At 44.2% G+C, this 27,175-nt stretch overlaps 1 long non-coding RNA gene across 1 annotated transcript; it reads right to left on the bottom strand.

The window, feature by feature from the left end:
• Nucleotides 1-353: 353 nt before the first annotated feature.
• Nucleotides 354-26,790, bottom strand: LOC147737251 (uncharacterized). Its single transcript, XR_015299311.1, has 4 exons — nt 26,737-26,790; nt 24,778-24,895; nt 22,716-22,846; nt 354-695 (listed from the first exon to the last, which is right to left on the bottom strand). It is a non-coding gene; the product is annotated as an uncharacterized LOC147737251 (long non-coding RNA).
• Nucleotides 26,791-27,175: the final 385 nt, after the last annotated feature.

Below are 27,175 nucleotides of genomic sequence, written 5' to 3'. Positions count from 1 at the left end.
ATTACCTATAGTGCAACGGTGCTCATGTAATCCATTTTTATATTTAACAGTTTTACATATCACTCATGCACAACAAATAATGTTGAGGAGATTTACATAGAATTACAGAACAGTACACAATAAAAAGGAAACATTCTGAGATGGTCATGAACACAATAAAGTGGTGAATTTTTAAGGTTTTCGCAAGAGTGAGCAGAGTGGGTAGAGGTGATATATCTCGAGGCAGATAGTCTCAAACTTGCGTAAATGGTTAAAAACGGTTGTGGAACAAAGGTGATTTTCCAATCTTTAGCTTGTTAACGTGTCAGCTTCGGAGTCTTCTTTCAGCGTCTTTTCTTTGATGGTATGCAGAAGATACCTTTTGTTATAACTTTCTTTTATGCAGTGTCTGCTTCCTCTCTGGAATTACATGATGCTTTAGATGAACGTTATTCTGTCATGCTGAGGCAATTTGTCTTTCTGATAATATTTCAGATGAGGATGCTGAAGTGGTCTTTCTACATTATTTCTGATGCTGTGTGCACAGATATGGCTTTGCTCTGGGTTAATGAAATACAAAATTAGAGACTTCACTTACAGGTATTGTACTTTCCTCGCTGGATTTCCTTCAGTTTTTCAAAATAATCCTTCTTATGGCACTGACATTCAGTTGCTTAGTGCTAAATCTTGCTTTCTTCGTCCGTAATTTCAATTACCTATAGTGTTAAAATTAAATAGTTAATACATGTACATTTCCAAAACTATAATTTACAAGCCAAATCAATGCAGAATTTTGAAAATGTTGAGCTGTTTTTCAGACACCGCAGACTGTAGAATGGTAGCATGAGAGTACTTGGATGTAGGAGTGTAGAATTTTCAACATTTTATTAAGCTCACAAAGGATACATGTACCCTATGGACTTGTAACATTGAATCCCAAAGGCAGATATTAAAGTCATATGGACTGGCACCAAGCAGATATTTAAGAAAGAATACTATTAATTAATTTGTAATGTAGATTTCTGGGACGGGAATTACTCGTCCACCGACAACAGGTGTTTTCCCCTGCCCTGAGTGACCACCTACTTGTATCTGGCATCCTGACTTGAGTTTTGGCCTCTGCCGCAAGCAAATCTATTGTGTGCAGCGAGGACTATGCCTAGACCAATCCCTCAACTATGGTCCAGAGTATGAATCAAGGGCAATGAAATTAAGGCGTACTTTCATGTGTTCATTTTATTCCACCTGATTATCAGTTGTTAGGTTTTTCTGCACCTGGACTTACTGGGTGCTTTTCTGCACAATTTTTTTCCAGACAGAAAAATTAGATTGCAAAGACGCATAAGACTCTGGGTGCAGCAGAAGCAGCCAAGACTTATGCTGTCGTTTTTACAAACTGGGGGAAGCACACAATTCTTCCCTCTGTTGGTGTTCAAAGTCGTTGTCGGCCTGTGATTCGGCATTGAGTGCAGAGCGTACCGAGTAGAGCTGAGGGCCCGAACCGAGCAGGAGTTGATGAGCAAGCGGAGCCTGGGACGACTGCCCGGGATTGTTTTGTGACCAGTTCCCGCTCTCGAAAGTTTCTCCCCATCACCCGCGTCCTGTTATACGGGCGCTTTAAGTTCTACAGATCTGCTGTGGGGGCAGGAACGCCCGCTGCCAGCGCCGCGGTGCTAAGGCGCTGCTAGTGCTGCTCGTGCGGCGGCCGCGGCAGGGGTCAAAGGAACCTTGGCCTGTGGTGCTGCTGGTGCGGCGGCTGCAGCAGGGCACAGAGGAGAACAGAGGAGCACAGAGAGCACAGAGGAGCCTTTGCCTGCCATCTGATTTGACGTATTTACTAAGCATTGAGCAGAGCAGAGCTGAGCCGAGGAGTTGAGGGAAGTGCCTACATTTGCCATCTGTAGTGGGACTGGCTCTGGATCCTGCTCTTGCTCCTAAACAATTGCCAGCATTCTCCCTTGTACTCTTGTCAGCGATGAATAGCAACGAACAAGCATTGAACAGTGAGTGGTGAGTGACAAGTGGCAAGAGGTATGGTTGATCGGTCCGTAAGTCGCTGAGCCATTGGAGTCTGTAATAAGTCTGCAATACAAAATCTGAGAAATTATGCAAAGGGGAAAGTAACAATAGACTTTGACCTTCTTGAAGCACCCCTCGACCCCTCGACCCCTGAATTACTCTGGATGCCTAGACTACAGCCCTACCCGGAGCCCGGATATTAATGAACCGGCTAATTAATTAATTAACCATGTCAACAGCGACCAAGACATCCAACAGCACCAGAGCCTGAGGAGTATCCATGACAGCCTTCTCTCGCAGGGAGTCCAATACCGCCAGTATTATGGTCTCCGTTGAGTGGGCAGGCCGAAACCCAGATTAGTGTGAGTCGAGATAGTTGGATTGTTAAATAAAATTGGACAGGCACTTCACCACATGAGCCTCCAGTACCTTTACCAGGTACGGGAGCAAGGAAATTGGGCAGTAATTCAACAGGATCTGGGAGTCTGCCCCTGATGTCTTCAGAAGGGGAACCACAACTGCCTCTTTAAAGGCCTTAGGGACACAACCCTAAAATAGGGACTCCTTCAGAAGAGAGAGGGCTGGACCCGGGAGGCCGGTGAAGGCTTCTTTTAGGACGTGTGGTGGGCAGTAGTCCGTAGGGGATCCAGATTTTACTTTAGACAAAAGGTCCTGGAACACTTGTGTACAGTAGTTCTCTGCTGGTGCAGATCAGTAGTGCCCGGCTCTTCTTAGATCGTCAGGAACTGAAGTTCAGGGATTGAAGTTCAGGGACTGGGGATGCCACCTAAAAAATAGATTTAGGGGCGATACAAGGGAGTGACAGTTAGTGTCCAATGGGCCCTTTGCCTGGGGTGTCTATGCCCTCTAATATGCTCACCTTCTGTGAGAGGAGGATACAGTCCTAGCCCTAACTGGATAAGTCCCATCATCTTCAAGATGGTGAGCACTGAAAAGTGTACTTAACCTAGCCTCCAGCACCCGAGGGGTGGAGTTGGCAGAGGGGGGCACATCTCCTCTCCTATCAAAGGTTTCCCACCTGTCCTGCCGTCAAAAAGGGAGTGAGGACAAGATGGAGGCAAGCTCCTTTGAGCAGGAGAGGCTGGGGTTGCATTAGAAAGGAGGCAAAACCTTTGAAGCTCCCCACCACGATGGCTCTTTCTGTCCAGGGTGAGACATGAACACCTCCACCTAGGAAAGGCATTGTTCTCAGTCTCAGAGTGCGCAGGCACTCTCCCCTGAGGTCAGAACACACTCTGGTGGTAACAGGCTGGCTCGGGCCAGTCAATGACCAGACTAAGGATTGGTAGGTTTCAGGGGACCCCCTAAGGGGCACTTTGTGTGCAATCTATGTATATAAAAACAAAAATATGTCTGTCTGTCTGTTTGTCCTTTATGCATTACTACACCATTCATCCGATCGCCATGAAACTTTGGGAAGTTGTTGAGTACACTCCAGCAAAGGTTTCTGGCATATTTTTTCTTTAAATATCGACCCACCAGGGCCCTCAAAATCTTTTAAATATCGGCCACCCAGGGCCCTCATTTGTCCTTTATGCATTACTACACCATTCATCCGATTGCCATGCAAATTTGGGAAGTTGTTGAATACACTCCCGCGAAGGTTTCGAGCATAAAACATTTTTAAATATCGGCCCCCCAGGGCCCTCATAAACTTTTAAATATCGGCCCCCCAGGGCCCTCATAAACCCTTCGAATACTGAATGTTTCCATTTACGGAATACCAGGCGAAGCGACAACGTATAAGTTCATCGATACTGTGATGAATCAAGACGAAGTTGTCAATTACCCAACGTAATTCTTGAATTCACTGGATTTGTCAGGTATGCCACCGCACATTTTAACATTGAAAATTGGCGTGCCGATCATTCTTCTCCGAAACATCAATCCACCACGACTTTGCATTGGTACAAGACTTTCGGTGAAAAAGATGATGAATAATGTCAACGAAGCTACAATTTTGAATGGGAAATTCAAGGGGGAAGATGTACTGTTACCATGTATTCCAATGATCCCAACATATATGCCCTTTGAATTCAAACGTTTACAGTTTCCGGTGCGACTCGCTTTTGCAATGATCATCAACAAAGCACAAGGACAATCGCTGCAAGTGTGTGGACTAGATTTGGAGAATCCGTGCTTCTCACATGGACAACTGTATGTGGCCAGCTCACGCGTCGGAAAACCTTCTGATTTATTCGTGTACGCACCAGATGGAAAAACAAAACAATATCGTGTATCCACAAGCACTCGAATAAATAAATAGAATTAAAACGACACTTTGAAATGTTTTCCATATTAAAATAAAAAAGTTTTTAAAAAAAGACACAATGTAAATTGAATGTTATCATAACGAGTTTCCTTGAATTTCCTTTCTTCTGTGATCGCAGCAACGCCAAACATCACATATTTCAGTGAAGCCATCATGGAGCTGTGAACTCATAGTGACGAGTGTCCAGCCTATGTACTTACTATGACTTCCCTGGTCACTTACAATATCCAGGAATCGACAAGGATATTGCAGGGGCATCTCATGCAGATATGCCCTCGCAGGGGGGAGAGAATGTGGTGCAGCAGCCAGAGCTACTGACTCAGGAACTGGGGATCCGGGTTCAAGTCTCTGCTTCAGCACAACATCCTGTGATTCTGGGCAAATCACTGTATCTCCTGGTTCCCATAGACGTCTGTAAACCCTCACAGGTGATGAGCCGCACAATATAAATCTGCGAACTTTAAATTTAACTCACTGCCTCATATATGGGTAAGACACCCCTCAAGCAGTGTTCATGGGTATGGCACACAGGGATGTATGCCAGGTCGGTTCTTCAGTTTTGTCTGCACCAAGACACTCAGGCTGCTGTGCCAGTGTGCATGTGCTGGGTGAGAGAGCCCTTTGGGTGGCATAATTTGTGCTGCAGCCCCTAGGGACCCTCTTTAACCACAAGGCACTTGATACCAGGGGTACTTTTTACTAGGAACTTATATGTGAGCTAAAGGGGTGCCAATTGTGGAACTGACGGGTACAGTTTAAGGAAGGAGATCTCGCACAGGAGGCCTGGTTGGCAGGGACTCTGTGCACTTCCAGTCGAACCCACAATATTTTCCAGGCAACAAGTGGGGGCTAACAATGTCCAAAAGAGGCACGTGTATTGATGACACCCTCCCCCCACAAATGAAAGAGGATGAGACTAACCTTCCTCTACAGAGTCTTCATCGTCCTCTTAGTCTGCAGCTACCATGTGACATATTGGTAGCTGGATGAACAGTAACCACCTCAATTTTAGCCCAGACAAAACTGATAGGATCCTAATTGGTGGGCCATGGAACTTTAATTTTTGGCCGACTGAGTGGGGACCCACCCCTACCATCTAGATCAACTAAAAGCCTTGGCATCACAATTGACTGCGATCTGTTTGTGAAATCCCAGATTGGGACGGTGGTCTCTACCTGCTTTTTTTCGCTCCGGAAGATCAGGAAGATGAACATAAGTTACTTACCTGTAAATTGTGGTTCTCCAGTATTGGTATCTTTGATAGATTCACATGCTTGAATCATTCCTCGTCGTTGAAGTGGGAGTCCCAGGGTACATAGAATAGCAATACAGCAATAGCATAGCTAAAAGAGCAATAGGAAGTATTGTAACATAGAAGTTAATAGGAAAAAACTTGTCACTTTAATAACTTGTCCAAGTCATTAGATATGGTCCAGACTCCAGCCAATCAGGCGACAGCACCCTCTGGAGCCTTCTCCTCAGAGACTCAGGCTCTCAGATTTTTGAGCACACGTGTGGCATAAGAGCCAAGGAGGAGAGGGGAGCCTCTGAGCGGATGAGGGTGGATCGCATGTGAATCTATGAAAGATACCATTTACTGGAGACGCACAGTTTTCAGGTTAGTAACTTATGTTCTTCTCCTGTGTTGGGGTATCTTTCATAGATTCACATGCTTGAATCAGAGTAGATAGCAGTAATTCGAGAATTGTGCATGGTAAACCATAAGTAAATCATAAACAGAGTACGAGAGAATACATATACGTATATTACAGTATAGCAGTAACATGGGCACACCTGCATAAGCAGAAATATATACCTTGTGTGCAGGAGGAGAAGCTGTTCACGGTGCCCCTGGCAGGTGGCACCCATTTTTACCAACATTAGTGCACTTAGTACTGTTCAAAAGTTAGAGGAATGTGAAGGACATGTGTAGACTTGGTATTTTTTTTTTCTTACTAAAGGAGAAAGTTCTACCTGATTCTTTATCTAAAGATGGAGATGAGTATGTCCTCGAGGCATGCCTTGTTTTGGAAACCTGCTAGTGTACATCATCTTCCCATCCTAGCGCAGCGCAAAGATACTAACGCCGTACTTACCATGCCCTGGAAGGGAGGTGCAACGGAGCGCACTGTACAATCGGATAGTTCTTGGTTCGGAATTAAACACGGGATAAATGGTATCCATCACAGATTTTCAATTTCCAAACGGGGGATAAAATCTGCGTGTCCTGATAATTGCTCGATATTGTCAATAGTTTAAATCCAGCAGGCCTTAACTGCTCAAATGTATCATATTGATGTAAACTTAATCGCGCCCGGGGTAGGGTGTTAAAATATCGATAACAAAAATATAGCTGACATAAATATCGTTGCAAAAATATCGTTTACAAAAATATCGACTCCCTATACTTAAACAGGTAAGTACATAAATATCGACTCCAAAATATCGTTGTAATTAATATAGATGTAAAAAATATCGACTTTTTAAAATAATTAAAATTACATTAAATAATAAATAAATATAAGTACTATTAACAAAATACATTACATTACTTTTATTTTTTAACTATTTCAAACAAATTTACTACACTTTTTAATTATAAAATTAATAAATGTGGACATATAAATTAATTTTACACATTACTTTATATAACAACAATAATACATATATATAATTAAAATACCCCTTTACCCAAAAACCCAAAACTGACCCTGAACCCTAAAAATACCCCTTTACCCAAAAACATTTTCACTAAAAAAATCCTGTACACACACCTAAAATTAATTAAAAAATTAACATAATTAATGACATAATTATTATTCAATTAACTAATTAAAATTAATTAACTATTATTTATTACACTATTTATATTTATTTAAAACATTAATTAATCTATTATTTCATTATATTTAAAAACCCCTTTACCCAAAAACTGAAAACTGACCCTGAACCCAAAAAATACCCCTTTACCCAAAAACTAAAAACTGACCCTGAACCCTAAAAATACCCCTTTACCCAAAAACGAAAAACTGACCCTGAACCCAAAAAATACCCCTTTACCCAAAAACTGAAAACTGACCCTGAACCCTAAAAATACCCCTTTACCCAAAAACTGAAAACTGACCCTGAACCCTAAAAATACCCCTTTACCCAAAAACTGAAAACTGACCCTGAACCCAAAAAATACCCCTTTACCCAAAAACTAAAAACTGACCCTGAACCCTAAAAATACCCCTTTACCCAAAAACTAAAAACTGACCCTGAACTCTAAAAATACCCCTTTACCCAAAAAACTGAAAACTGACCCTGAACCCTAAAAATACCCCTTTACCCAAAAACTGAAAACTGACCCTGAACCCTAAAAATACCCCTTTACCCAAAAACTGAAAACTGACCCTGAACCCTAAAAATACCCCTTTACCCAAAAACTAAAAACTGACCCTGAACCCTAAAAATACCCCTTTACCCAAAAACTGAAAACTGACCCTGAACCCTAAAAATACCCCTTTACCCAAAAACTGAAAACTGACCCTGAACCCTAAAAATACCCCTTTACCCAAAAACTGAAAACTGACCCTGAACCCTAAAAATACCCCTTTACCCAAAAACATTTTCACTAAAAAAATCCTGTACACACACCTAAAAATAATTAAAAAATTAACATAATTAATTACATAATTATTATTCAATTAACTAATTGAAATTAATTAACTATTATTTATTACACTATTTATATTCATTTAAAACATTAATTAATGTATTATTTCATTATATTTAAATTACTTCCCACCCTACTCCCCTATAAACCCACAACCCGCTACGGAACTATTAATACTAAATTCAACTGAAAATACATTATTAAATAATAATATACTACTAAAAATAGTACTTTGACTAAAAATAATCATTAAAAACACTACATTACTTATAATTATTTAAAAAACGATATTATTGTAAACTATGTTTTTGTAAACGATATTTATTACAACTATATTAATGTTAACGATATTACTTACCTGTCTGTCGATATTTTGGTCAGACGATATTTTTGTCATCGATATTTCTTCCTGTAGATATTTTTGCGGCGATATTTATGTTAGGCGATATTTTTGCGGCGATATTCCTGCTCTGTACCGCGCCCGGGTGTACCCGCTAATTACAGTGTGCGGCAAACTCCTATTCACTTGAATTGCGGCCCCAGTCTCAAACGTGTGTGTGCAGGACTGAGTTACGAGGGCACCCATAAACGATGCCCTGCTGGCAGGCTGTCTGGGCATTCGCGCGCTCTACAAAATGATAAATCAAATCAAATCAATCAAATCATGTGCTTTAGTTCGGTGTGCTACTCTATACAATACTGAAGGGTGTTGTGCAGACTGAAGTACCACCTTTGAAGGTTTAATAAACTTTGCTTTTGTATTTTCCAGTTTCATTGCCAACTTCTTTCTATGGTCTGAGGACTCCGTGCAGAGAAGGGCCAACCCCTTGCACTAAGTAGGCATAGCTGAGGTTTGCTTACAACAAATTGGCGCCCGACACGTGGGGCTCATCGGCGACTCGTAGTGCCCGAAGGAGTGGTCGTAACAAAGGATTGGAATCTCGCTGCGGACGCGATCGCATGCCAGAGAAGACCCAAGTCTTGGCATCCAATACGTTTTTTCCTTTCTTTCCGATCTGACCATCCAGGTGGTGCCGGTCCTCGTCTGAGATCTCTTCTGGCCAATATGCTGTTCGACAACCTCTTTATCCTGTCCTTAATAAACCACAAGATGATTTTTCTTTGTTAGATCATCCTTCGCCTCCGTATGTCGTTCCGTCCGTTCCATCTTGCGAAGAGGAGGATTCTGGGGCAGATAAAACGAAACCCGATACCCGCTCTATGATGTCGACCGATCGTGCGGCCGATCTTAGAAAGATTGCTCGACAGGCAGTTCAGGATCCTGTTACTGTTTATGGTATCTTAGAGACTTTAAAGGGATGGCAAGATCGAGAGCAGATATATTTTACTGAGCATTTTGCAGAAGAAGTTGTTGACATGTCCCGAAAAGTTTCTGATATTCTCGTAAAGGTCTTTTTAATCTCCCCCCAGTGACTGATACGATCAGGCGGCTGTTTAAACTTTGAACTGAGGCGCTTCGTCTACGGGAGGAGAAATGGAAAGCTAAAGCAGATGGACGGACGGGATTGGTCGACGGGAAACAATCATCTATTTTTGAAACAGATAAGACTGCGATAGTGCATGCAAAGCCTACGCGAGAGGCCGTGCCTTTATATGTTCCTCCTAAAGGAACAGGTACAAGTGACGATAAATTTTCTGTAGATGCTAAAGGTTATTTTATTTATAATTGTGTATATACTCCCTGGAATACGACAGATGTTATGGCACTTAAAGCTGCATTGCCTGATTCGTATAAAAATCCTGCCGCTTTCTATGAGGAATTTGAGGGAGCATTAAATTCTTGTACCATGACATTAATTTATTTTTCGGGCTAATATTGCCGCCTGATATGAGGAGATCCGTGCGCAAAGTTGATGATCGCGCAGCGTATGGGGCATTATGGAAGGAGATAGAGAGGAAGATGAATGAATGAATGAATGAATGAATGAACCGGTTCTTGTGTATGCGCGGACCAGGGAACCAGCGAAAAAGCCATGTCAGTTGATTTTAGATCTTCCCGGTGCAATATTAACTAAGTTAAAAACGATCATTCCCCCTAAAAAGATTGATTGGATTATTTTAGCATCTTGTAAGCAAAAGACAGATGAATCAGTTTCAGATTACTTTTTGTGATTTTAGTGACCAGTCGCTAACGAACGATACGGGCCGACACTTGTTTGTAGATAAGTATGTTACGAATTTATTACCAGGAGTGGTTAGCCGCTTGAAAGCTAGCGAAAGCTCTTGGACCACCTCTTCTCCGGCATCCCTCCTGACAATGGCTCAATATAAAGAGCGTCAGGAACTTGAAGCGAAGGGTAGCGCGGATAAAAAGTCTAAAGAATTAAAAACAGAGGTTATGTTATCTCAGGTTTATGGTCCACCTCTTCGAGGTAACGATAGAGGCGGTCGAGGATTTTATAGTTCCTCTTCCACTCGTTCTAATTTGCCCGTTGATCAATGTGCGTATTGTAGGAAATTTGGCCATTGGGCAGATGAGTGTCCATTGTTGCACTCACAGCGCTATGTCCGTGGCCGAGGATCTATGAGAAATCGCGCTGGAAACTTAGGACCCAGAGGTGCTATGAACGATCGTGCTAGATTTAATTCTAATGTGCGGGTACAAAATGGGTTCAACACTTTTGATAGGCGCAACCAATACCAGATGTCTGATTATGTGCAGCCTGATTCGCATGATTCTGCTTATGCAAAGGATTGCGTAGGATGGGGTAAGGAATCAGTTGAAGATCCAGTAGATCAGAGGGGTCCTGATGTTACAGCACATGTTTTGGGTTCTACAGATCAGTTTCTGGTTGATACAGGAGCTACTCGTAGTGCTTTGTCTAAACAATTGGTTCTGAGGGCTCCCCTGTCTGGCTTAACGATTACATCGATAGGGTTCGATGGAACACCTTCCCTTAGCCCATTGTCACAACCACTTGCATTTCATGTTGATAAGTTTGCTGCTCCATGCCCGTTTTTGCTTTCCCCAAATACACCAGACAATATTGTGGGTCTTGATATGCTCAAGCATTTCAGAGCCACAATAAGATGTTCCCCTGAAGGAGTGCGTGTGATTTTGAATGACAATTATCCAGTAACAGACAGAGCTTGCATTGTTCAAGAGGATACTGCATTGGCCTCGCTACCTAAAACTTTGTGGGCTACTTCAGATACTGATGTGGGACATATGGTTATTCCACCGGTGCATATTAGTGTAAAGGAGGGAGCTGTGTTGCCATGCTTGCCTCAATATCGCATTTCACAGGAGGGTGAGGAAGCACTCATACGAATAGTACAAGATATTATTAAAGTTGGGGTTGTTGAGGAAGTTCCATTTAACATTTTTAATAGTCCGATCCTCCCGATTTTGAAGAACGACACTAATACCGGGATCTATCGATTTATCATTGATTTGCGGGAGGTGAATATGATAGTGGTACCGCAAAATCCAGTGGTTTCTGATATCACAACACTTCTTACTTTAGTTCCACCTACTACAACTGCGTTCTAAGTTATAGACTTGAAGAACGCTTTAATTTCGATCCCTATTCATCCTGATAGCCGATATCTATTTGGTTTCACTTTGAATAATCAATCGTATAGATTTTGTAGAGTTCCTCAAGGCTATACTGAGAGTCCTAGTATTTACAGCCAAGCATTGAAAAGACAACTTGATTATTTTGTTCTACCCGAGGGTGATGCGCTCATACAGTATGTTGATGATATTTTGTTGGCAGCCGATACCCCTGAACAATGTGAGAAGTGTACTCTGTCTTCGCTTTCTTTTCTTGCTTTACATCACCACAAGGTATCGAGAAAGAAACTGCAGTATTTTAGACCAAAGGTAACCTACTTAGGTCACCTTTTGTCTAAGGAGGGGCGTGCACTCACATCAGATCGCATTCAGGCAATTTTAGACACACCAGTACCTTCCACACAGAAAGAGGTTCGAGCATTTTAGGTCTTACTTATTTTTGTAGGCAATGAATATTAGGATTTTCATATATTGTTAAACCCTTGTTAGCGCTTTTGACAAAAGATACTCAAATACCCCTTCCTTGGACAGATGAATGTGAGAATGCTTTCCGGCAGTTACGACAAGCTATTTGTTCAGCACCAGTGTTAGGTACTCCAGATTACACAAAGCTCTTTACAGTGTATGTACACGAGAGGGATGGATGTGCATTGTCAGTTTTAGTACAGATACACAGTGATAAGCAACGCCCTTGTGCATATTTTTCAGCAGTACTCGATCCAGTTGCTCGAGCGTTGCCTGGATATTTTCGCTCGGTTGCAGCAACAGCTGTGTCAATACGCCAGAGTGAGGGGATAGTCTTATCACATAATCTGTTGGTGTTGGTACCCCATGCTGTTGATGCTCTTTTGAATCAAACAAAGACGCAGCACTTAACTAGCGCTCGTCTGACAGGATATGAGCTGACGTTGTTAGCTCCTCACATTACACTGAAGAGATGTGCAACACTAAACCCAGCCACGTTGGTCATCATCAATATCTTTGCATTTGATGAGAAGCTCGGAAGAAGTACGAGCAGCACGGAACCGATCATCCTCTTCCGAATCCTCCTCATTAGCGTCATAGTCAAAAGCTCCAGAGGAAGATTTGGTGATGGTTGAGTTGGCAATAGATCCAAAGAAGAGTTCCTACGTTGAAGTAGGGAAACATCCGTCGTTCCTGAAGGCAGCAAAAGTGTTGCTGAAGATTTCAAGAGGACTAGACACATCAAAGCTGAAGGTGGAACCAAGGATGCCGCCGCCGACGACGAAGAGCGTGGTTGAAGTTCCGTAAGGAAAGTCTTCTGTGCTGTCGACGAGGCAAGCGCCGACAAGGCAACCGCCGATGAAGCAATCGTCGACGAAGCACCCGTCAATGACGAGGCAACCTTTGACGTCGAGGCATCCGTCGACGAAGCAGGTAGAGCCTTGAGAGCCATCGACCGTCTCGCCGGCGAAGAGGCATCTGTTGACGATCGACCAGAGACAGTCCTCTTTTTCATCGACAACGAAGTGAGGGAGGTGGCAGACGTTCGAGGCTTCACTGACACCATAACAAACGTCAATGAAGAGGACTCTAATGACATAATCATTGTAGGTTGAGGAAAAGAGAAGGTGGAAGTAGTCGTTGTAGCAGTGGCGACGGAAGTCTTCGTCGACAAGGGACCCATTTTTTTAGGCAAATTTGTCTCAGGAAGAGACTTAGATGCCTGAGACTTAGAGACAGATCTCGGAGGCATAGAGGATACAGGTAGTCCCTTAGAAGGAGCAGGAGCCCTTTTTGAGGAAGAAGTCTGGCCTTCATGAGTAGAGGTGTGGTCTTTCTTGAGCACCTTAGCAGATACCATCTCCGCATCACTAGCCCTCTTCTTAGAGATGACTGTCCTGAGAGCGGAATCACTCTCAACATCTGATAAGGGATTATCCTTGGTCTTGAGTTTCTGTAACCACAGAGGTAGACGTCCCTCTCTGTCTCTTAAAGTCTTTTGAAGAAAAGTCCTGCAGATTTTACAATCTCTCACCTGACTTTCAGGGTGGAGGCAGTGACCAGCTGGACTAGCTCCGTAGCGGTCGCTCCTCCACGATCCCCACCTCGACTCCCTGGTTGACTGCTCCCCTCCTCCTGCTGAATTTGGTCGCATTGCCCACTGCCCGCCCCAGTGATTGCTCCTGACTTCGCCTGCTATTCCTGAGCACCTCGACGCTGTGTAGCGCCCATTACCTGCCTCTGAGATCGCGCCCCGACATCGCCTGCATTTCCAAAGCGCCTCGAAGCTATCATAGCGCCTGGTATCGTTTCATTGTATTTCATTGTATTTATACTTATTCCATATTGCGCTGCGTTGCTTTGTTTATTTTATTATCTTCATTGTAGTCGTGTTCGTGGAACTGTGCCCAGTTTCGCTTTCTGTCCGTCCATTTTGTTGTTTGGTCACTCGTGGCCCCTGTCTCCTCCCCGCTCCCGCTTACCAGCTGCCCCTCCCACGCTCCGCCCCCCTCCACTCTCCATATAAGACAGATGAACCTACGCGCAGCGTCCACGCGCTGCGGCCGCGCCGAAGGTGCGCCAAAGGTAAGCCCGTCTACACCCGCCCGCGCCTGGACCGCGCCCAGCGCCAGACCTCCTGGCCCCCGCAAAACCCACTCCTCCCGCATTACATACAACGTCGCTACCCTCTCAGCACTTAACACCGGCCGACTCCCTAACTGCGTCCTAGCCGCCCCAGGACACACCCATGGACCATTCACCTGCAATTCCAGCAATTATGGCTGCATCAAGTCCACCATCAAAACCACAAATACCAAACAGACTCCCGACAACAACCACCTGAAATGCATCCTTCTGAACACCCGCTCAGTCCACAGCCACGCCATTCAACTTTGGAATCTACTCGACACCACATCACCAGATGTCGCCTTCCTCACTGAAACCTGGATGAACGCCTCATCTACGCCTGACATCGCCATAGCCATCCCTGACGGCTACAAGATTATCCGTAAGGACCGCACCAACCAAATAAGAGGAGGCATTGCCATCGTCCATAAGAACACCATCCGCATCACGACCAGCTCCGATGACAACCTCGCAACCGCCGAACACCTCCACTTCCAGATTTACATCGACCCCAAGACCACACTCAGAGGCACCCTCATCTACAGACCACCAGGACCACGCACACAATTTAGCAAAGACATCACTGACTTCATCAGCCCACACACCCTCCCCTCTGAGGACTACATTCTACTAGGCGACCTCAACTTCCACCTGGAAAAGAACAACGACAACAACACCACCACCACCCTTCTGGGCAACCTCGCCAATCTCGGACTCAAACAACTTGTGACATCCCCACACATTGTGCTGGACACACACTCGACCCAATCTTCACATCAAGCAAATACATCTCCTTCAATCACACCACAGCTGTGTGCACTTCAACTACAAAAAGACTACGACACACAAACTCCCACAACAAATTCCCCGCAGAAACTGGAACAAAATCACCACCGACCGACTCTTCACATCGCTCCACCAACACCCCCCTGCCCAATCATCAGACCCAAACCAAGCAGCCACCAACCTTGCACAATGGATCACCCGCAGCGCTGACGAATTAGCACCCCTGAAAAACAACCCTACCAAGCAAGATCACAAAAAAGCCCCCTGGTTCAATGATGAACTTAAGAAATCCAAGAAGACATGCCGATCCCTCGGGAAAACCTGGAAAAGAAACCCAACAACCGAAAACCTAGCCACATTAAAAAACGCCACCCGCAAACACCATCAACTAATCCGCTCCACTAAAAAATCAGCATTCAAGGACCGACTCGACAACAACGCCCACAGCAGCAAGGAACTGTTCAACATCGTTAAAGAATTCACCAACCCCTCAGCCGGCACCAACGACATCACTCCTTCCCAAGACCTCTGCGACTCCCTAGCCTCATTCTTCCAAAACAAAATCGCCGACATACACAACAGCTTCGCAAACCAGTCCGGTGACCAGTCCACCCCACTCACCTCCGAACTTAATACCCCTCCTAACATCCTCAGCAACTGGAACCCAGTCACTACGGAAGACACCACCCGCCTGATGAACTCCATCCACTCAGGATCGCCAACCGACCCTTGTCCTCGCCACATTTTCAACAGAGCAGACTCCATCATCGCTCCCCACCTTCGAGACGTCATCAACTGCTCCTTCAACTCCGCAACATTCCTGGAAAGCTGGAAACACGCCGAACTCAGCGCCCTCTTGAAGAAACCCACAGCAGACCCCACAGAACTCAAAAATTACCGCCCTATTTCGCTCCTCCCTTTCCCTGTCAAAGTCATCGAGAAAGCTGTCAACATTCAACTATCCGCCTTCTTCGAATCCAACAAATCACCCATCCCAATCCGGATTCCGAGCCAAACACAGCACCGAGACCACCCTCATCGCAGCTACAGACGACATCCGAAAACTACTGGACAATGGAGAAACAGTTGCCCTCCTCCTTCTTGACCTCTCCGCAGCTTTCGACACAGTCTGTCATAACAACCTTATACATCGTCTCAGCAACATTGGAATACAAGGAAAAGCACTGGGCTGGATCATCTCGTTCCTCGCCGAAAGAACCCAAAGAGTCCGCCTCCCCCCTTTCAAATCAGAGGCCACCGAAGTCATCTGCGGCGTACCACAAGGTTCTTCACTCAGTCCCACCCTCTTCAATGTCTATACGAGTCCCCTCGCATCAATTGCTCGACAACACAACCTCAACATCATCGCCTATGCAGACGACACCCAGCTGATCCTCTCCCTCACCAAAGACCCAAACACCGCCAAAACCAACCTACACGAAGGGATGAAAGAAGTGGCCGAATGGATGAGGAACAGCCGCCTAAAACTCAACTCGGATAAAATGGAAGTCCTCATATTAGGATCATCCCCCTCCGCTTGGGATAACTCATGGTGGCCTCCAGCCCTATGAAACGCCCCCACACCTACGGACCACGCACGTAATCTGGGCTTCATCCTAGACTCCTCCCTATCAATGACCAAACAAGTCAACGCCGTCTCTTCCTCATGCTTCAACGTCCTACGTATGCTCAAAAAAATCTTCCGTTGGATCCCCACTGAAACCAGAAAGACGGTCACCCACGCACTGGTCACAAGCCGACTGGACTACGGAAATACCCTGTATGCTGGAATCACAGCCAAACTACAGAAAAAACTCCAACGTATACAAAACGCCTCATCCAGACTCATTCTAGATGTCCCCCGCAGAGATCACATTTCAAATCACCTGAAAGACCTCCACTGGCTTCCCGTCAACAAGAGGATAACGTTCCGTCTCCTCACCCACGCGCACAAAGCCCTATACGATCTAGGACCCGAATGCCTCAACACGCGCCTTTCCTTTTACACCCCCACCCGCAAACTTCGATCGTCCAATCAAGCCCTCGCCGCAATACCACGAATCCACAGGTCCACCATGGGGGGAAGATCCTTCTCTTACCTAGCGGCCAAAACCTGGAACTCCCTCCCCACCCACCTCCGCCTTACTCAAAACCACCTCTCCTTCAGAAAACAACTCAAAACCTGGATTTTTGATAAGTAATTTCTCACCTTCCCAAGCGCCTTGAGACCCTATGGGTGAGTAGTGCGCTATATAAATGCCAAACTTGAACTTGAACTTAGATACACTTTTTATGGGGGTTTACGGAATGAAGCCGGAGTTTCCCACAAGACTCATAGTGTTTGATGAGGGACCTCTTTGTAGTAGACAAAGCAGTGAAGACATTCTGAAGAGTTTCTGAAGAGAAAAGGTAGAGGTACTGAGCAGAGCTCAGGGAGACTCCCTTCACACGACGTGCGGTAGACAATCTGAGAGCCTGAGCCTCTGAGGAGAAGGTTCCAGAGGGTGCTGTCGCCTGATTGGCTGGAGTTTGGACCATATCTAATGACTTGGACAAGTTATTAAAGTGACAAGTGTTTTCCTGTAAACGTCTATTACAATACTTTTCTATTGCTCTTTTAGCTATGCTTTTGCTATGCTATTGCTACTCTATGTACCGTGGGACTCCCACTTCGACGACGGGGAATCATTCAAGCATGTGAATCTATGAAAGATACCCCATTACTGGGGAACAGCAGATTTCTCACTACTGAAGCTCTTACCCAAGTTGCTTTAGCCTTAGTCATCTTTCACATTGACTACACTAACTCTTTACTTTGGCATTCCGACATATCAATCTAAAAGACTGCAACTAGTGCCAAACCAGGCTGCTAGATTAATCTATTGCCAGCCAAGAAAGCAGTATGTCACCCCTCTTATGAAAAAGTTACATTGGCTTCTGGTAGTCGAACTCAGTGCATTCAAGTTGGGATGCCTCCTCTTTAAAGCTCTCCATGGCAACTGCCCAGTGTCTGTATCTACTCGGGTCCAGAGATATATCCACATTCAGGATCTTAGGTCTTCCCATTTGAATCCCCTAGCTACTCCTTCCTTTAAACGCTAGAAATTGGGGGGACTAAGATTTGCGGTCCTGGCCCCTCAATTTTGGAACTTTCTCCCTCAGGACAATAGATCGATGATATCATATCCTCAATTTTGGAAACTATTAAAGACATGGCTCTTTCACCAGACTTATGAATGAATCACTTAGCGGCAGGACTCCCTTGTCCGCAGCGCCCTGAAACCTTGTGGTATACGCATGCTTTATAAGTATTTTCAACATAACATAGCATTTAACATTGTCTAAATGGGACAACCTGGAAAGTCCATCTGCATTGGCAGTCCCAGGTCTCTGTTTCACCTCAAAGTCTATTCCCTGTAGGGAGATGGAGTACTTTAGCCGTTTGGGATTTTCACCTTTCATTTGCATTAACTCTCGGAGAGGCCTGTGGTCGGTTTGAACTAGGGAGTGAGAGCCAAACACGTTTGACCTAAACTTCTCAAGGGACCAAACCACAGCAAAGGCGTCCATCTAAATGGCACTTCAATGCTGTTCCCTGGGGATTAGCCTTCTACTGATGAAAGCCAGTGGCTGATCTTGACCTTGGTCATGTTTTTGGGATAGCACTGCTCCTACACCATGTTCAGAGGCATCAGTCTGCACAATGAATTGCTTGACATAATCTGCAGCTTTCAGAACAGCTGCAGAGCACATTGCTTCCTTCAGAGTGTCTAAAGCCTTTAGACAGCTCACAGTCCAGTTCACAATTTGTGGGCATTTTTTTGGAAGTTAGTTCTGTGAGGGGTGCCACAATGGTGCCATAATCCCTCACAAACCTCCTATAGTGCCAGGGAAGCCAAGGAAGGCCCTCACTTGAGTCTGGGTAGTTGGAGCCACCGAGTCCAGAATGGTCTAGATCTTGGGATGTAAGGGTTGAACCTGGCCTCCACTAACAAGGTGACCCAAGTATGCAACCTTTCCCTGCCCTATCTGACACTTGAATGCCTTGATAATGAGGCCTGCACTTCTCAGAGCCTCTGGTACTTTCCTAAGGTGGATCAGATGATCCTGCCAGGTGGAGCTAAAGACAGCAATAGTGTGTAGAAATGCTGCACTCAATGATTCCAATCCAGCAAAGAGCTTAGTTCACCAACCTTTGAAAAGTGGCAGATGCATTTTTTTAAAATAAAAGGGCATTACAGTGAACTGATAAGACCCATCTGGGGTTAAAAATGCAGATATTTATTTAGCTCCTGGAGTCAGACCTATCTGCCAGTACTCTGATGTGAGATCGAACATACTCAGATACTTGGCTGCTCCCAACCTGTCAATAAGTTAATCTGCCCATGGAGTTTGGTATTCATCGCTTTTGGTCACATCATTCATGCCCCAATAGTCAACACAAAACCTCATTTCCTTCTGACCATCCTGGCTATGAGGCTTGGGGATTAAGACAACTGGGCAGGTCCAGGGGCTCTCAGAAGGCTTTAGAACTCCCAATTTCAGCATCATGCTTACTTCAGCTTTGATGCTCTCTTTCACATGTTCAGTCGGCCTCTATGTTTTATTCTCGACAAGTATTTTTTCATCAGTATCTACATCATGGATACACCAGCTAGTCTAGCGAGAGGTCAAAAAGAAGAGCGCAGCAAACTGATTTAGGACTTGCCTGCAATCAGTCTCCTGATGGGCAGGTAGGGTGTCTGACAAGACTGCACCTTCCACTGACCCATCTTTTGGATTGTTGAACAGGTCAGGGCCAGGTTCACTCTTTGCTTCCTGATCCTGGAACCATGAGCAAGGTCACATCTGCCATGTCATAGTAGGGTGTAAGGCGGTTGACATGGACGACCCTCTTATGATTCCTGTCTGAGCCAGGGTCTACCAGGTAGGTGACCGCCCCTTTTCTTTCTAGGATAGGGTAGGGTCCGCTCCACTTACCTAGCAGAGTCCTAGGAGCCACAGGACCCAAAACCCACACCATCTGCCCTGGCTGGAACTCAACAATTACAGCCTTTTGGCATTACCAGAGCTTCCTGAGCTAGGCTGTCCTCAATGTTTTTGCTTGCTTTTTCCATGTACTCATACATCCTGGAGCAAAAGCCAAGCACTTAGTCCACTATATCTGCTAAGGTTCAACAAGAGGTTTCTCCAATCCCTCCTTCATAAGGCACAGCGGTCCCAACAGGAAACCCAAATAGAAGCTAAAATAAGGAGGACCCCTCTCCTTTCTGTGGCCCTTCCCAATAGGCAAAAAGCAGGCATGGCAGTAAGACATCCCATCTTCTTTTTGAGTTTTTCAGGAAGTCCACCAATCATGCCCTTCATGGTCTTGTTAAACCTTTCAACACGGCCATTACACATAGCAGAGTGGCTTTGGCAACACTGACCAGGAATTATGCAGCGAGGGATTGGAGGTCCCACATTTGGACCCCTAATATTATGCCGTTCAATTGCAACACGCAGCTCGATGGCTCAACACAGGCCCTAGTTGGGAAATGCGGCTCTTGTCGGGAATGGTGGATGCTGGTTGTCTTCCAGAGCTGTTAATGGAGGAATCAGGTACGCCGAGAGATACTCCATATATTGTGCGAAAGATGGTAGAGGATGGCAATGGTTTGTAGTGAGAGAACATAAGTGCGCACCATTCCATAGGGAGCTCCCAATCTGGACATAAAAACCTATCAGGCAGATGGCACTCAGTATGTCCTTCCAGGCATGGAGGGAGGGGGATGCGTGTAGACACCTAACTATGCATCTTTACAGAACAACATGATCAGATACAGTTGACAGTGGATGTATGACGTTACAATGCATGCATTTACAACGCATGCCATCACAACGCAACCATTACAACGCAGGTGCCATTACAACGCATGCGATTACAACGTAGGTGCTATTACAACGCATGCCATTACAACGTAAGTATTTGGTAAGTATTTAATTTCAATATTATTAATTTATTTTTAAATTTTTTTTTATTAAAAATAATATTTTATTTATATTAATATTTTTAATTTAATTATTATATTTTAATTTACTATTCTTACTCCAGGGGGGTGTAATAGTAGGGTAAGTGTTGGATAGTGTAGGGGTTAAAATTGTAATTTAAAAAATATTAAATATATTTAAAATGTTATAATTATTTTAACTTAATTATTTCTTAAAACCAAAAAAATGACATTAATTTTTAAAATATTTTAAAAAAATAAAATATTTTTATTAAATTAAAAGAAATTAAAATTAAATTAATATTAATAAAATTAAATACTTACCTATACTTACGTTGTAATGGCATGCGTTGTAATAGCACCTGCGTTGTAATGGCACCTGCGTTGTAATGGCACCTGCGTTGTAATGGTTGCGTTGTGATGGTAGTGCGTGGTAAAATTTGCATTGTTATGGTTGTTTCCCGTAGACAGTACACACGGGCCCGAGAGGCCTGTAATTTAGACTTTAACATTCCAATGGAAGATCAAGACTGGCAGCGGGCCTGTGAACTAATACGCATGGTTTCTAGTAATGCCCATTTTCGACTGATACATTATAATTTTCTGCGAAGAACCTATTTAACGCCACAAGACCCTCATCGAATGGTCGGGTCTTGCCCAGATATATGGTTGCGCTGCAACACTGTGGGGGCCGATTTCTTACATTAACCATGGTCCTGCGATGAAATACACTCCTTTTGGCAACTAGCTGTCGAAGAAATAATGCATGCAACAAAACTAAGTATTGCGCTGACACCCAAATGCTGTTTATTAGGCCTCCTTAGATGCCAGAAGGGCGTAAGATAACCTATACATTAGGTCAGTCGCCTATGATACTAGCATGACGTAGAATTGCAATCACATGGCTGTCCCAGCATGCCCCAACGATTGCGCTCTGGCATAGAGATGGATCTCTTCTTCTATGGCGGACGCTTCTATCTCGTCTTGGTCAAATTCTTCCCCGAAGATATCCAGAGTGTGTTGAATGCTTTGAAGCTGCCTCTCTCGTCATCGAGCCTGATGATCGGGTAGAGTCCTCTTGGACCGAAACGACTTACAAGCACGCAGTCTTCCTCCTTGTGCGCTGGAGAAAGGCACAAGTTGTGCATCACGCACAAACTCATCAATGGGGTTGGACCTGCCACCCTCAAAGATATGATTACACCTTATAAAGCCCACAGAAACCTCCGCTCGGACAACGAACATCTGGCCACAGTCCCAAGATTCAAGAAGTCGCGTACCGGTGGACGCCGCTTCTCGGTTAAGGCCTCCTCCACATGGAACGCCCTTCCTCGCCTGCTGCGTCTGGAACCTAGCCACGCACTTTTCCGCAAAAATCTCAAAACCCTCCTCTTCCCCAAATAGTTCCTGGTTTTCGCCTGTCCTTGATTTTACAGTATTATAGCGCGGGGATGCCCTCGGGTCACCAGGCGCTCTACAAATCTCAAAATAAATAAATAAAATAAGTTACAAACTTGATGTAGGTCGGTGCAAGGGTACTTGGCTTGGCATCCAGGACAGAAATGGAATGGAGTCCGTTCCATTTGCAGATGGCTGGCCCTATGCAGCAAAGCTCGACGGTTGCCCACGAGCGTTTCTATCAAAAATGGAGAGTTTGCCGATCGATTTGAAATGCGGAGAACACGGAAACGCGTACTGAAACAATACAGTTGAGGGTAGAGTGGACTGAGCACTGAGAGGAACCCGAAGAGCGGTGTTGGAGCGCAGCAATATGCATCCAAAACCGTTGGGAGTAAAAAACAATCTAACAATGGAGTCGATGCCCTTGCGCACTATCACCGAAAGGAGGAGTCACCTTACCTTGTGACTGGAAAGACACCAGTGACCGGAGTTGGTTAGAAGCATTGACGACCTTTGGTATTGATTAAATGCAGGATTCCAGGTCACAGGAGGTACTGCTGAATACGGCTGGCTAGCAGCAGTAGCGGCCTCTAGGAAGAAGGAATTGAGAAAGCATAACTGGATATACTGGTTTCCTTAATACCGATAATTGGTTACACATGAATGCCACAACGTGCATTGATATATTACATTACCAAATTACAATATTCTTATATTAATTTGATGTGACTGTTCGCCTTATTATGCCTGCAAAGTTATATGATTCTATTAGGGCCCAGAACTATTTTATTTAGTGATGTCCATCTGCACACTTTCCTGCATCTTGTACAGACCCTCCAGCTTATCGCGATTTTGCGATTTGCAAAAGAATTGCGAAATCGGGCGATCTGTGGAAATGCCGCGATATTTGGGCAAAAGCCAGCGAAATTTGACGTTTCCGCCATTTCCTTCTTAAATCCAGCCCCATGCGCACACATTTTCCCATTCCCCCCCAAGGATTTTGTCAAATAACTCAAACAGTAAGATATCTGTGTTTGGTGTTGCAAAAAACCGAAAATAAAATGCCGCTAAATTTCCATTTTTGTGCCGCTAAATTTTCATTTTTGTGCCACTAAATTTGCCAATCCATGCCGCTATATCCTGGGGGGTCTGCTTGTAGTAAACTGAATATTGAATTCTGCAGCTTTTCTGTGTATCTTTTATCTGCACCTCACGGGCTCCTCACATTGCTCTCGAGAGAAGATCCTGCCTCCTACTCATTAGTGTTGTTTAAGTAACTGTTTCTATCACGTGTTCATGTTTCATTGACTTGTATTAGGAGAAAAGTGTATAAAAATACATTGTGTAGCATTAACATTGTATACTCCAACTTGCTTTAGGGTGGATGCTCTCGTCCATTGCAAAGACAATTGTCACTTGTTAGTTTGCTTGGCCTTTTGGCTATTTTTGCATTTAATGTGTGATAGATTTGTTGGCCTCCAGGTGTGTTGTGTATTATTTTACATAGCACAAGAGATGCTGAGGAAAATGACAGTCCAGTATACACATTCTTCATATAAATCAACTCACAGTATACTGTTCTGGAGGTTCAGTCCAACAGACATTATCTCTAACTGAACGCAGGCACCCTAGGAAGCATGTGCTTTTCAAACCAGTTGCCCTCTGATGCGGCGTCCTCGCTATTGGATAAGTCAGTATGTCCTGAATTTTAGGAGGGGTTACCGTATCCAGTGCACTCTGATAGAGAGTGCTCACCTTTGGTAGTAAGATGTTAAGAGGCACCTTATCACCTATGCACAGTGCAGGGCTTTGAGTTACAGAGCTCCTCACGCGTTGGAGAAGATTAGGTCACATTTACCCATTTTCCCATTTGGTCCTGATGAAATGCCAATAGATTGCTCCATGACTACAGAAGGCATGAAAAAGGTTGACCTGAAGTATAGACCCCAACTTACCAGCAGGTCCATAGGTGATCGATACTTTCACACAGTGATAGGGGTCATTAGTTCCTCAATTTCTCTGCCACCGTTTTTAATCTCAACATGGACCAGGTAGATCACATTAACTATATTGTAGCAAATGGTCAATAGTTGATCTTATATTCAGACTTTCACCAATCACACATCTTATGACACAACATCCTCTGTCCTACTATGCGCATCCGGCGTACTTATTAAAACATCTCCGACAAAGTGCCCCCTTGTGGTGCCAACCAGGCATTGTAGCGCCGGCCTGGTGAGGTGTATAGCCCAATGATGGAGCATGTCACCTTCAGGTGAGTGAACGTAACTTGTCTTAAAAGCACATGCTTCCTCGGGTGACTGCGTTCAGTTACAGATAATGTTTCTGGGACTGAACCTCCGGAACAGTATACTGTGATTTGATTGTGTTTTATTTTAACAAATGTACATAGCAAATATTGGCGCTTGCTTGTTTCACAAAAATGATCCGATACCTGCCTCGGAGCGCACTTCTTACAGATGAAAATGGGGTTATCATGTTGCTGCTGCAAGCTCCTTACCTGTGCGAGTTATCAGGAATGATGCAGGGGCAGACCCAAATCAGCCACACATGGAGATCAATGACAAATACTGAAGAATTAACGGAGCTTCCAAACTGGTGACCATTACTTAATTGACCTTGAAAATAAAAGACACATTTTTAGTATTCTGGTGACTCATGACCATAAAAAACAAAGATTATAAATTCAGTATTGTGTCAAATACTTAAAAAATGGAACTGGATGTGCTGAATCGGATGTTGTCCCAGGTCATGCGTCACACCTTCCACCACTATTGCTTATGGGACTTTTAGTTTTGTTTATCTCATTAAAAGGATGGTCTCTAAAGTCCCAGTGTTCTACGTGATGTTGGTCAAAATCAGAGGCCTGAGTGAGGGTGAAGCATGACACTGCTCTGCTTAGCAGTGAGATGACTGACAGTTCCCAGCCCTTCCATTCTTTGACCTACAGAGGCTCGTTGGCCGTTCATATTTTTTTGCAACGACAAAGAAACTTTTCTTGCAGCTTCTGTCAACTGAAAAGATAAAACGCCTGTGCGTGTTTCATTAACTACTGACAAACATGAACAATCAAAAACATGAGTTTCTGGAAAACTATCAGGCACCCAATCAGAATCAGCCGTCCTTTTCACCCAGGAATTCTTCAGTTTTTGGAGGGTGAATTGCACGTGGTATAAGAGGAACAATACATCGACTCAAAGCTCACTTCTCAGGGATGTACTCAACTGCCAGCGTCATGGCACACTTAGCCAGCTCTTCACCTCCTCCTCCTCAAACTGTTGACCAGCTATCAGGGCAAATGAGCCTGCAGCAAAGCATCGCTGGTTTCGTTCCACACCAGACCAGGCAAGGTGGTCAACTCCATACTCCTGAAAGTCAGCAAGCACTCTGGTTGAGCCAGACCTAACCCCACATGAATGTTCCCCATCACAACTATTTTAATGGTACTAAGTTATGTTTCTGCCAAATGATTGAGTCAAAAATTGAAAGGTTTTACTATGAAGTGCTGAAAGAGAAATCATGAAGTTTTTCAATATTTTGCAGTCTGCCACAGTACATAAGAGCATTATTTCTCTACAGCAACAAATCATGTATGTGCCCTGTAGAAAGCACGTTTGAATGAAACATGGAATGCATTGCAGCCAAAAATCCATGCAACAACATAGAGTGCAAGATAACTTGTGTTATTATTCCAGCAGAACGAAATGCCATTCCTAATGTGTATGTCATTTTAAAGACAAACCCAGAAAAATGTATGGTCAGTGTTGTTCTTCCGCCTTTTAAAATACAATCTCCATTAATGTGTCAGAAAATAAAATTCCATGAGAAATCCTACTTGTTGGCAGGGTGCTGCCTGCCAGTATATTGCAGGTTACTTCCAACATAATCTGATTTATACATACATACTCCAGGGTGCTGCCAGCTATCGGGTCTGCACACAACAGTCTGGAGCCACTCATGAAGGAGGTAAGCTCCGCATTTCATCTTAATCCCATAGGTTACATTCACAGCCTGATGGTCCGGAGAACTTTATCCATGCTCTAACTGCACCAAGCAGATAGACGTAGCCCATCATAGGCTGTGGTTTGTGCTGGGTGATGCCTGGCATCTTATTATCGTTGGCGGGAGGATGAAGCTATGATAGGAGCTTCTACAAGAAGAGCAGAGAAACAGGACCACAGATCGCCACAGAGCGACAACTGCCCAGAAGCTGAAGAAAGAACTCGAAACAGCAAACCTCCTACACCCTGGAGATTCTCCAGGGTAAGCAAATGATGGTAATAAAATGCAAACTTCAGCATTAAGGTCACACACTACAACATATTTCCCTTTAAACCAAAGATAACAGCCTACAATAAAAAAAACTAAACAAAAAGCAACAAAACTAGAAAATGCATTTCTAAATGCTGCAAAAGAGAAGCTGTTAATATAAATGAACAATATTAAACGTTGTTGGTACCTTAGTAATGTGCTTACTTCTGGGCTTCACTCCATCTGCAGCAATAACGCTCTGAAAGGAGAAATTACTGCTGTGAGTCTCAAGTGTCTTCAGTGTTACTGGTCTCAGTCATGAAGACTGTGGTGTCGGGAGATAACTTTCTCTTATTTGGCTTCCTAACTCCACGAGTCATGCCATCGCTATTAGCAGACACGCTACTGTCAGCAGCATCACAACTTCAGGCAGACCAGCAATGCAGATATCACCACTCACATTGGGTGAATAGACTTGTCTCTGCTACATACATCCACTCTGTTCTCAAATTTGCTTGGAGCTGCCAAAATGCAAAAAGCTGCAATATATTCCTCACACTTTCCTGACTACCTTGTTTTAAAAAGTTGTGACATTCAAGCGTGATTCTAGGTTGATCTCCAAGCTGAATTTTTTAAGAGGTTCAATT

The sequence above is a fragment of the Lissotriton vulgaris genome, chromosome 1_1 (genome assembly GCF_964263255.1).
Source record: "Lissotriton vulgaris chromosome 1_1, aLisVul1.2, whole genome shotgun sequence".
NCBI lineage: Eukaryota > Metazoa > Chordata > Amphibia > Caudata > Salamandridae > Lissotriton > Lissotriton vulgaris.
Note: the sequence above shows the minus strand (reverse complement) of the source record. Positions and strands in the feature narration are given on the sequence as shown.